Below are 11,415 nucleotides of genomic sequence, written 5' to 3'. Positions count from 1 at the left end.
TTTAAAATAGTAACTTTGCATTGGAACTTGAACATTTTGTATTAAATATATAACTTTTTGTTAAATAATTGTTGGTTTCAATAAAAATTTGCTACTTTTAGTTACCTTAACATGTGCAATATTGCACATGTTAGACAAACCCTTTTATAAAATTCGATTGGATATTGAACCTGTGAACAATCCAAATCATATATAATTCAATTGGTACTAATAATCCAAATTAAGACCTAGAGTCACTACTAAAAAAACAAAAATTAGTGAGGGAAAACATAAAATTCCTCTCTAATTCTGTCACTAAATTTTACGACCAAGGAATTTGTGAGGAATTTTATGTTTTCCGTCATAAATTTTTCTCCCAAATTTTGCTTTTTCTAGTAGTGAGTCATGGCCCAAAGCAACATGGAATAGTTAATTAATCGTAATATACAAAATTTTCTCCAATTTAGAAGAGGAATTAATACAAGACATTCACTGTATTTATCATTTATCGTGGTCCTATATATATTTATAATAACTACAACATTAAGTATATATGTTTAAATAATATCCATACGCAAAAAAGAATGTTTATCATCAAGAGAAAAGAAGAATGTTTATTATTTATTTTTTTGGTAGAATAGAATGTTTAAATAATAACTGAATAATTTGTTGTGCATATATTATACATGAAATATGTACTTTTCTTTGCACTCCTTACGTGTAAAGTTGAAGATGACTCACCGTGAAAAACCATGAATAAATTCGTGAGTAGCCACCTACTTACTTCTATTGCATGAATGGACAAAGTCAAGCTTCTAGTTCTAGATTCACATTCAAACCAAATTCGTACTACATTAATTAATTAATTAGGAGCTGGATGGATATATCATCTACAAATATCTAGTATACTACTTAGAGTGTATTGAGATTTTGAGTGCTAAATAAAAAATTAATGTAGTTTACCCACATTGAGAGGTTGGAAACTAAGAAATTTGAAAGAAAAAAAAGGTTAACTAATTAATTAATGTTGTGTAATTTGGACGTGCGGTTAGATGATCGTTCTGAAAATGGAAGCAAACCTAACATAAACCGAGTCATACTGTAATTAAGAGTGGTGTTAAGCCTAGTTTTAGGTGCAGATATGTCATGAAATATAGGCTGAGTTTTTCATATGCTAGCTTAAATATCTATTGATGCTTGCTGAAAAATAATATTCCTATTACATTATAAAACTACTTTATATTCTCAACAAAATTAATAGCGGTCCTCGTGTGAGCAAATTCATTTGACAGTGAGATGTAATGTTATATGTAAGGGTTGAGATTTGAATACTAAACACCTCAATGTACTCAAAATCCTGTAAAATGAAAAATTGCGCTTTCAACTTAGCATATAAAAACCTTTCATCATCTAAATAAAAGTTTTTTATAATCAAGTTTATTCTAAGGTTTTTCTAGATCACTTTAAAAGAATTGTGATAACAAACCTAATACTCACAAATTAATTTTTACTCCACTTACAAAATTAGTTAAGCCTAGGTGTCACCTTCTTTTAATTATAATATTACTTATACTTTCTCTCAATTCTTTGTGGGTTTTCAAGTAGCGGAAGTAATCGTATATTCGAAGCGTGTTAGATATTAAATGTGAATAATATCTTCCTTTAAGATTCGAATTTTGATTCAGCATGTTGTGGGAGTCTAAAATCTTTCACTAGACCCAACAAATTTAATTATAAGAAAAAAAGAAATTATGTCTATGAGTCTAAAATATAAACAACTTAACTAGCTGTTAAAAAAAAAACAACTTAATTAAGTTTGAACTTAGTTATTTTAACTTATACTCCATCCGATCATATTTATAAGAGAATATTTGATCAACAAAAAATGTATCTAGACTGAATTTTTAATCAGATACATCAATTTTTGTTGACCTAACTTTCTCTTATAAATAAGACCGGGGAGTATTTAATCAGGAGAGAGTGAGTGGATTTTTCCACACCAACTAACTAACTACCAGAAAGGATAGGATGAACTGGGTGAAAGAGAGGTGGCACGATGTATATTAATTAGGCAGTCATGCAGTTGCAACCGCCCAAAGAAGGGACAATATCCTTAGCTTATGGTCTAAACCAATGAAACCATTAAATAATTGTATTGAATTGAATGAATGTTTTCTCAACCGAAATGGAGGTGATGTGATTTATGTCTACTACTGTTGCCCAATAAATTATTGTCACACAAGGACCTAACAAGTTCGTGTGAAACATTACACAACCATATCATTTTTTCTTCATTTTCTAACTTCTCTCCACGAGTATTTATTACTCGGTCTCAACTCTCATGCATGGTTTAATTTGTACAAATTTTAGTAGGTGTTATAGATATTAAAAGAACCATACTCTTAATATAGAATTGTTACGTACCCACATAAAATAGAAGTACGAAGAATGCTAACAACACTCTTTTTCTTAACATTTTCTTTAATACTTATTCTATAATTAGATGAAATCAATATGGACTCTACTACTCTATGTGAGATCAATTTCTAAAGTATGAGATTCACATTGATTTTATCCAATGAGAGGGTGAGTATTAGAGAAACGGTTAAAAAGAGAGTGTTGTTAAAACTTCTCATAAAAATATTTGATGGTATGATGTTGTTGACTCGAAGATTAATCTTATACCGAATTTAAGAATATAAATTGTGTGAATATTTTGTAGCGTCTATTTAGCGTCAAAGATCCTAATTGCGTATTAGTAAAATAAATAGAAGTATTTGTAGATAAATTATAATCGGCTGAGGCATACTCATTTAATGCTGAACTGAATCTATGTATCTGCCTCCAAGCCTATATGAACTCTTAGGTAGCTATTAAAGTATAACATGCCTTTTTGGTCCATAAGACCATAACCTAGTTGTTTCGGTATATATGTGAATTTTAAAAGTTGATCAAGTTAAGAACGTGCATGAAGGTCTATTTCTTAAAAATATAAATATGGATTCGAGAACATGGTCCATCAACTGATATAGAAGTTACGTAAAAAAGAAGAAGCTGATACAGAAGTCAATAGCTTATGTGACCAAGCAATTTTTGGTTTTTCGAATAAAAATTCTACTATTTACTATGTTTAGTTTTTGGAATAAAAAATCACTTTATTCCTTAATATATTTTTTTACCCTAACTATCAATCTAAACTTATAGCTATGATCATATATATAAAGTGAGTTAGTAGGTCGAAAACGTTTCAAAATGAGTTAGCGTAGGACTTCTAAATAGTCGAATTTTGTAAATACTAGCTGTAAATATTATTTTTAATATACGCGATCGATCAAACAAATCTTTACACTTGATGTATTGTTTTCCTAATTTCTAAGGAGAAGAATCTAATTCTAATTTCTTCTAATTCAAAAGTGAGGTTTGAATTTTTCTTATATGAATCGGAGTCCCTCCTATAATTTGGCTGGTATTTGGCAAATGCTATTAAATGCCCTAAAGATAAATAAATAAATTGACTATTAAAATATCGTTTTGGAAGTGGCGTGTAAAGTATCTTAGAAGTTTAAGCATAACACAAAACTTCTCTTTTTATTCCTTTCATTCTCTAATGAAAGTAACATAGAGACTTCTAATAATAAAATATTGCTTTGGAGTGGCACATCTTGGTTTTCATAGATTTAGTCAAAGTTGCATATCTAAGATACCTTAATAGTGAGTTTGATGTGATTTTTTTTCTTTCTCTTTTGACTAAATGAGTTCCATACGACTATAATATTACTTTTAGAGAATGTTTAGGAGCATATGTTAGAAAACCTAAAATGGAAATTCTGCAAATTTATTCTTTAAAAGGTTGAAAATTAATGTTTTGTAATAAATATTTACTATTTATGAAATGATTAATATGAGCTCATAGGGCGCATGTTAGCATGACTCTTACTTTTATGCATTTGAAAGTGTATAGATGGGAGAGAAATATATGATTTTTTAAGGAAGAAATATATGATATTTGTGAGTTAAACAACTTAGGAATGAAAATTTTCATTGAAGTAAAAAAAAGTATGAGTTGTTGGAACAAAATGTGTTTCACAATGAACCTTATTAAGTTTTGATGATAACAAGGTATTAAAAATTGTCAATTGGTTATTACTAATAATTGTTCAAGTGTACAGGACCAAAGGCTACTCAAGTTATTTCAATAGGTCTTGGAAGAACAATGGAAAGAAAAAGAAATTCTGAGCATCTGAAGAAAACTGCTCCTGAAGAGATGACGTCATCAGAAGCAGAAAGTCATCAGAAGCAAAAGTTTTCATCAGAAGCAATATCTTCACCAGAAGCTACATTTGATCCTTTAATCAAACTGAAGATTCAAAGTAGCTGATTCTCAATTCAGTCTTATCAACGAAGAACGAAGAATTGAAAGGGATGTATCAACGGATATATGGATAGCACTGACCACTTGTCTCTCATTAATAGAGTTGACAAAGTACAAGTGTACAACCACTACCTCCACTACTCTGTTTTCTGTCTACGCTACAAGACAAAACAACAGCCATGCCTGCAGAATTTGTACACTCAAGATGGGAATGAATTTGAAGCTTATTCTTCAAAGGACTACACCCAAATCAGGCAAAGGATCACTGGTGGATAATCAAAGGATTTCAAACGACTCTTTAGACGTGCTGATTATCTCAACGTCTCTTTCACGCCTCTATATAAAGGAGTGAAGACTTGAAGATTGTAGATAGAGATACATAAGTTCAAAAGCGCCAAAACTCTGTCAATTTGATTCTACAAAGCACACTGAATTTCTGCACTGATTTGATACAACCTAGAAATTCAAAGTCTAGAGTCTTTTCTGTATTGTATTGTGAACACCACTGATTGTATATCAAGTGTTCAATTCAAACTCAATTCTCTGTATTTTTTGTTTGATTAGAAGTCTCTTGCCTGCGTGCTTGAGCATTAGAAGTCTCTTGCTTAGTGCTTGAGCATTGGAAGACTCTTGCGTGTGTGCTTGAGCATTTTTGTGAAGTCTCATACTTAGAAAGTATTGAGCAGTTGTAATCTTTGTGATTATAGTGAAATCTCCTTGGAAGTGCAAGGGGGACTGGACTACTTCCGTGTTGTGGAAGGAACCAGGATAACTGCTTGTGTCTTTGTCTTTCTTTTCTCTGCTCTGTTCTTTTCCGCTGCAATCTAACTCTGATCATTTCATCAGAAGCAATCAAACTGCTTCTGAAGTTTTATCAGAAGAAGTATTTTTTAAGAGAAAAAGAAAACACAATTCAACCCCCCCTTCTTGTGTTTTTCACCTTCAATTGGTATCAGAGCTTGCTCTGTTATCACAGCACTTAACCGTGTTACAGTTCAAGATCTATTAGAAAAATATGTCTGGAGATGAGGAATCAGTTACTACAAAATACACAAGTGTCAAGCATGACTATGATACTGCTGACAAGAAAACAGACTCTGGAAAAGCTCCAAAGTTTAATGGAGATCCAGAAGAGTTTTCATGGTGGAAAACTAATATGTACAGCTTTATCATGGGATTGGATGAAGAGCTATGGGATATACTGGAAGATGGAGTTGATGATCTGGATTTGGATGAAGAAGGAGCTGCTATAGACAGAAGAATACATACTCCTGCTCAGAAGAAGCTTTATAAGAAACACCACAAGATAAGAGGAATCATTGTGGCTTCTATACCTCGCACCGAATACATGAAAATGAGTGACAAATCTACTGCGAAGGCTATGTTTGCTTCTCTATGTGCAAACTTTGAAGGCAGCAAGAAAGTAAAAGAGGCTAAAGCTTTGATGCTAGTTCATCAGTATGAACTTTTCAGAATGAAGGATGATGAGAGTATAGAAGAAATGTACTCAAGATTTCAAACTTTAGTTTCTGGATTGCAAATACTGAAGAAAAGCTATGTTGCTTCTGATCATGTTAGTAAGATTTTGAGAAGCTTACCTTCAAGATGGAGACCCAAAGTAACTGCTATTGAGGAAGCTAAGGATCTAAATACTTTAAGTGTTGAAGATCTTGTTAGCTCACTCAAAGTGCATGAAATGAGTTTAAATGAGCATGAAACCTCTAAGAAGAGTAAATCCATTGCTTTACCATCTAAAGGAAAGATCTCAAAATCTTCCAAAGCCTACAAAGCCAGTGAATCTGAAGAAGAATCACCTGATGGAGATTTTGATGAAGATCAATCTGTAAAAATGGCTATGCTGTCCAACAAGCTTGAGTATCTGGCAAGGAAGCAGAAGAAATTTTTGAGCAAGAGAGGTAGCTACAAGAACTCCAAGAAAGAAGATCAGAAGGGATGCTTCAATTGTAAGAAGCCTGGTCATTTCATTGCTGATTGCCCTGATCTTCAGAAGGAGAAGTTTAAAGGCAAATCCAAGAAATCAAGCTTCAATTCCAGTAAATTCAGAAAGCAAATCAAAAAGAGCTTGATGGCGACCTGGGAAGATTTGGATAGTGAATCTGGTTCTGATAAAGAAGAAGCTGATGATAATGCTAAGGCAGCCGTGGGGTTAGTGGCAACAGTATCATCAGAAGCAGTATCAGAAGCTGAATCAGATTCAGAAGATGAAAATGAGGTATATTCCAAAATCCCTAGACAAGAACTTGTTGATTCTCTAAAAGAACTTTTATCACTGTTTGAACACAGAACCAATGAGTTGACAGATTTAAAAGAAAAATATGTTGATTTGATGAAACAACAAAAGTCAACTCTATTGGAACTGAAAGCTTCTGAAGAAGAACTCAAAGGGTTTAACCTCATATCAACAACATATGAAGATAGACTCAAGAGTCTTTGTCAGAAGCTACAAGAAAAATGTGATAAAGGTTCAGGCAATAAACATGAGATTGCCTTGGATGATTTTATTATGGCTGGAATAGACAGAAGCAAAGTTGCTTCTATGATCTACAGCACATACAAGAACAAAGGCAAAGGGATTGGATATTCTGAGGAGAAATCCAAAGAATACAGTCTCAAGAGCTACTGTGATTGTATCAAGGATGGATTGAAATCCACCTTTGTGCCTGAAGGTACAAATGCTATAACTGCTGTTCAGTCAAAACCTGAAGCTTCAGGTTCACAGGCTAAGATCACATCAAAGCCAGAGAATCTTAAGATCAAGGTAATGACAAAATCTGATCCTAAGAGTCAAAAGATTAAAATTCTGAAAAGATCAGAACCTGTTCATCAGAATCTGATTAAACCAGAATCTAAAATTCCAAAACAAAAGGATCAGAAGAACAAAGCAGCTACTGCTTCTGAGAAAACAATACCAAAAGGTGTCAAACCTAAAGTATTGAATGATCAGAAGCCACTCAGAATTCACCCTAAGGTACAAGGGAGGAAAAGTAAAACCTCCAAAACTAACCCAAAAGGACCCATGAAGATATGGGTACCTAAATCTGAATTGGCCAAAAATGCAGGTGTGCTTAAGCGCAAGAGAGAAACAAAGGTCATGGTACCTAGACAGCGGATGTTCAAGGCACATGACTGGAGAGAAAGCTTTGTTCCTTACCCTTACAATGAAAGATGGAGGAGAAGTGAAGTTTGGTGGCAACCAAACTGGAAAGATCATTGGTACAGGTACTATTGGTAATTCCTCCATCTCAATTAATAATGTGTGGCTAGTAGATGGTCTGAAGCATAACCTATTGAGCATAAGTCAATTTTGTGACAATGGGTATGATGTAACGTTCAGTAAGACCAACTGCACACTAGTCAACAAGGATGACAAATCCATTACATTCAAGGGAAAGAGAGTTGAGAATGTCTATAAAATAAATTTCTCTGATCTGGCTGATCAGAAGGTAGTTTGCCTTCTGTCAATGAATGATAAAAAATGGGTATGGCATAAAAGGTTGGGACATGCTAATTGGAGATTAATTTCTAAAATTAGCAAGTTACAACTGGTCAAAGGATTGCCTAACATTGATTATCATTCAGATGCACTTTGTGGTGCATGTCAGAAAGGGAAAATTGTGAAAAGTTCTTTCAAATCTAAAGACATCGTATCAACCTCCAGACCCTTAGAATTACTCCATATTGATCTTTTTGGTCCAGTTAACACTGCATCCTTATATGGAAGTAAATATGGATTAGTCATTGTTGATGATTACAGCAGATGGACTTGGGTAAAATTCATTAAAAGTAAAGACTATGCATGTGAAGTGTTTAGCAGCTTCTGCACTCAAATACAATCTGAAAAAGAATTGAAAATTTTGAAAGTCAGAAGTGATCATGGTGGAGAATTTGAAAATGAGCCATTTGAACTTTTTTGTGAAAAACATGGGATTCTCCATGAGTTTTCTTCTCCTAGAACTCCACAACAAAATGGGGTTGTAGAAAGAAAGAACAGAACCTTACAAGAAATGGCCAGAACCATGATCCATGAAAACAACTTAGCTAAACATTTTTGGGCAGAAGCAGTCAATACTTCATGTTATATTCAAAATAGGATCTATATCAGACCTATGTTGGAGAAAACAGCATATGAACTCTTTAAAGGAAGAAGACCCAATATCTCTTACTTTCATCAGTTTGGATGTACTTGTTACATCTTAAACACTAAAGACTATCTGAAGAAATTTGATGCCAAGGCTCAAAGAGGAATCTTTTTAGGTTACTCTGAAAGGTCAAAGGCATACAGAGTGTATAATTCAGAAACACAATGTGTTGAAGAATCTATGCATGTAAAATTTGATGATAGAGAGCCTGGAAGTAAAACTTCAGAGCAAAGTGAAAGTAATGCAGGTACAACTGATTCTGAAGATGCATCAGAATCTGATCAACCTTCTGATTCTGAAAAGTATACAGAAGTTGAATCTAGTCCAGAAACTGAAATCACTCCAGAAGCTGAGTCTAATTCAGAAGCAGAACCTAGCTCAAAAGTACAGAATGAAATTGCTTCTGAGGACTTTCAAGATAACACTCAGCAGGTTATTCAACCTAAATTCAAGCACAAATCTTCACATCCTGAGGAGCTAATCATTGGAAGCAAAGATAGTCCTAGAAGAACAAGATCACATTTTAGACAAGAAGAGTCATTAATAGGACTGCTTTCAGTAATTGAGCCTAAAACTATTGAAGAAGCTCTCACAGATGATGGATGGATATTAGCTATGCAAGAAGAGCTAAATCAATTCCAAAGGAATGATGTGTGGGATCTGGTACCCAAACCTTTTCAGAAGAACATTATTGGAACAAAATGGGTATTCAAAAACAAGCTGAATGAACAACGAGAAGTAACCAGAAACAAAGCCAGACTTGTTGCTCAAGGCTACAATCAACAAGAAGGCATTGATTACACTGAAACATTTGCTCCAGTTGCAAGATTGGAAGCAATCAGGTTACTTCTATCCTACGCAATTAATCATGGCATAATATTATATCAAATGGATGTCAAAAGTGCCTTTCTTAATGGTGTCATTGAAGAAGAAGTGTATGTTAAACAACCTCCTGGGTTTGAGGATCTTAAGCATCCTGACCATGTTTATAAACTTAAGAAATCACTATATGGCTTGAAACAAGCTCCCAGAGCTTGGTATGATAGACTAAGTAATTTCTTAATTAAAAATGATTTTGAAAGAGGACAAGTTGACACAACACTCTTCAGAAGGACTCTTAAGAAAGATATTTTGATTGTGCAAATATATGTTGATGATATAATATTTGGTTCTACTAATGCATCTCTTTGCAAAGAATTTTCTAAGTTAATGCAGGATGAATTTGAAATGAGTATGATGGGAGAATTGAAATTCTTTCTGGGAATTCAAATCAACCAAAGTAAAGAAGGAGTATATGTTCATCAAACAAAATATACAAAGGAGCTTCTGAAGAAGTTCAAGCTAGAAGATTGTAAAGTGATGAACACTCCAATGCATCCAACCTGCACCTTAAGCAAAGAAGATACTGGAACAGTAGTAGACCAGAAGCTATACAGAGGTATGATTGGTTCTCTGTTATACCTCACTGCATCTAGACCTGATATTTTATTCAGTGTATGCTTGTGTGCAAGATTTCAATCAGATCCTAGAGAATCTCATTTAACTGCAGTTAAGAGAATCTTCAGGTATCTGAAAGGAACAACTAATCTTGGACTCCTGTATAGGAAATCCCTAGATTATAAGTTGATTGGATTCTGTGATGCTGATTATGCTGGTGATAGGATTGAAAGAAAATCAACCAGTGGAAATTGTCAATTCCTGGGAGAGAATCTGATATCCTGGGCAAGCAAAAGACAAGCAACTATTGCTATGTCTACAGCAGAAGCAGAGTACATTTCAGCTGCAAGTTGTTGCACACAACTACTTTGGATGAAACATCAGTTGGAAGACTATCAGATCAATGCTAACAGTATTCCCATTTATTGTGATAATACTGCTGCTATTTGTTTGTCAAAGAATCCAATTCTACATTCAAGAGCCAAGCATATTGAAATCAAACACCATTTTATCAGAGACTATGTTCAAAAAGGAATTTTAGATATACAATTCATTGATACTGAACATCAATGGGCTGATATATTTACAAAACCTTTGTCTGTTGAAAGATTTGATTTTATTAAGAAAAATTTGAACATGCATTTTGTGTCTGATTGAAAAATTGCTTGCCTCTGAATAAGAAGTTTGGTTCTGAAGTTTATTCAGGAGCATTTTGGTTCATCAGAAGCTCTTAACTGAGGTTCTGAGGAAAATGTGCTTCTGAAGATGACGTCAGCACTAAAACTTCAAAAGAGTTATTCTTTGCTTCTGAAAAGCTTGGTTAGTGGGAACGTTGGTAGTTACTTTATGTAACAGCTGTCCCATTACCCAAAAAGTAGTTTTCTGAAGAGTCTCTGACGTGGTCTATTTGTATTGGAGTATAACAAAAAGGGCAATGATGTTTTTATTCGCTTTTTAACATACTTTCACGCGCCCCCAATTTGTCATTAATGCTGTGTTTGTTTGTCCCTTCTGAATTACAAACGTTTTAATAAAAACACTAAGTCAATTCACACACTTCTCACTTCACAACAAACACTTTCTATTTTTTCTTCTCAACCCTCTGTGTAAGTAAGCACATTCTCTCAACCTCTCAAAACACCTTAGAACCCTAATTCTACTTCAAATCAATGGCATCTTCAAGTTCTGCCGGTGGTTCTTCATCGAATATGGATATAGATACTCCTGCTTATGAAATCAAAGGAAGAACTATGTCTATTGAGGAATGGGAGCTAATCATTCAAGCGGAAAATCCTGTGGATTTCACTTCTCTAACTCACCATGGGTGCGACTTGGTAAGATTCTACAAGAAGCAGAAGCTAATGAGTTACTTCAGTCTTCTCAACGGTCCTACTTATGAAGTGCTTGTCAGACAATTCTGGGTAAGAGCTTCAGTGTTTGACAAAGTTGCTGCTAAACAGGAAGAAG

Source organism: Medicago truncatula, chromosome 5 (assembly GCF_003473485.1).
Source record: "Medicago truncatula cultivar Jemalong A17 chromosome 5, MtrunA17r5.0-ANR, whole genome shotgun sequence".
Lineage (NCBI taxonomy): Eukaryota > Viridiplantae > Streptophyta > Magnoliopsida > Fabales > Fabaceae > Medicago > Medicago truncatula.
Note: the sequence above shows the minus strand (reverse complement) of the source record.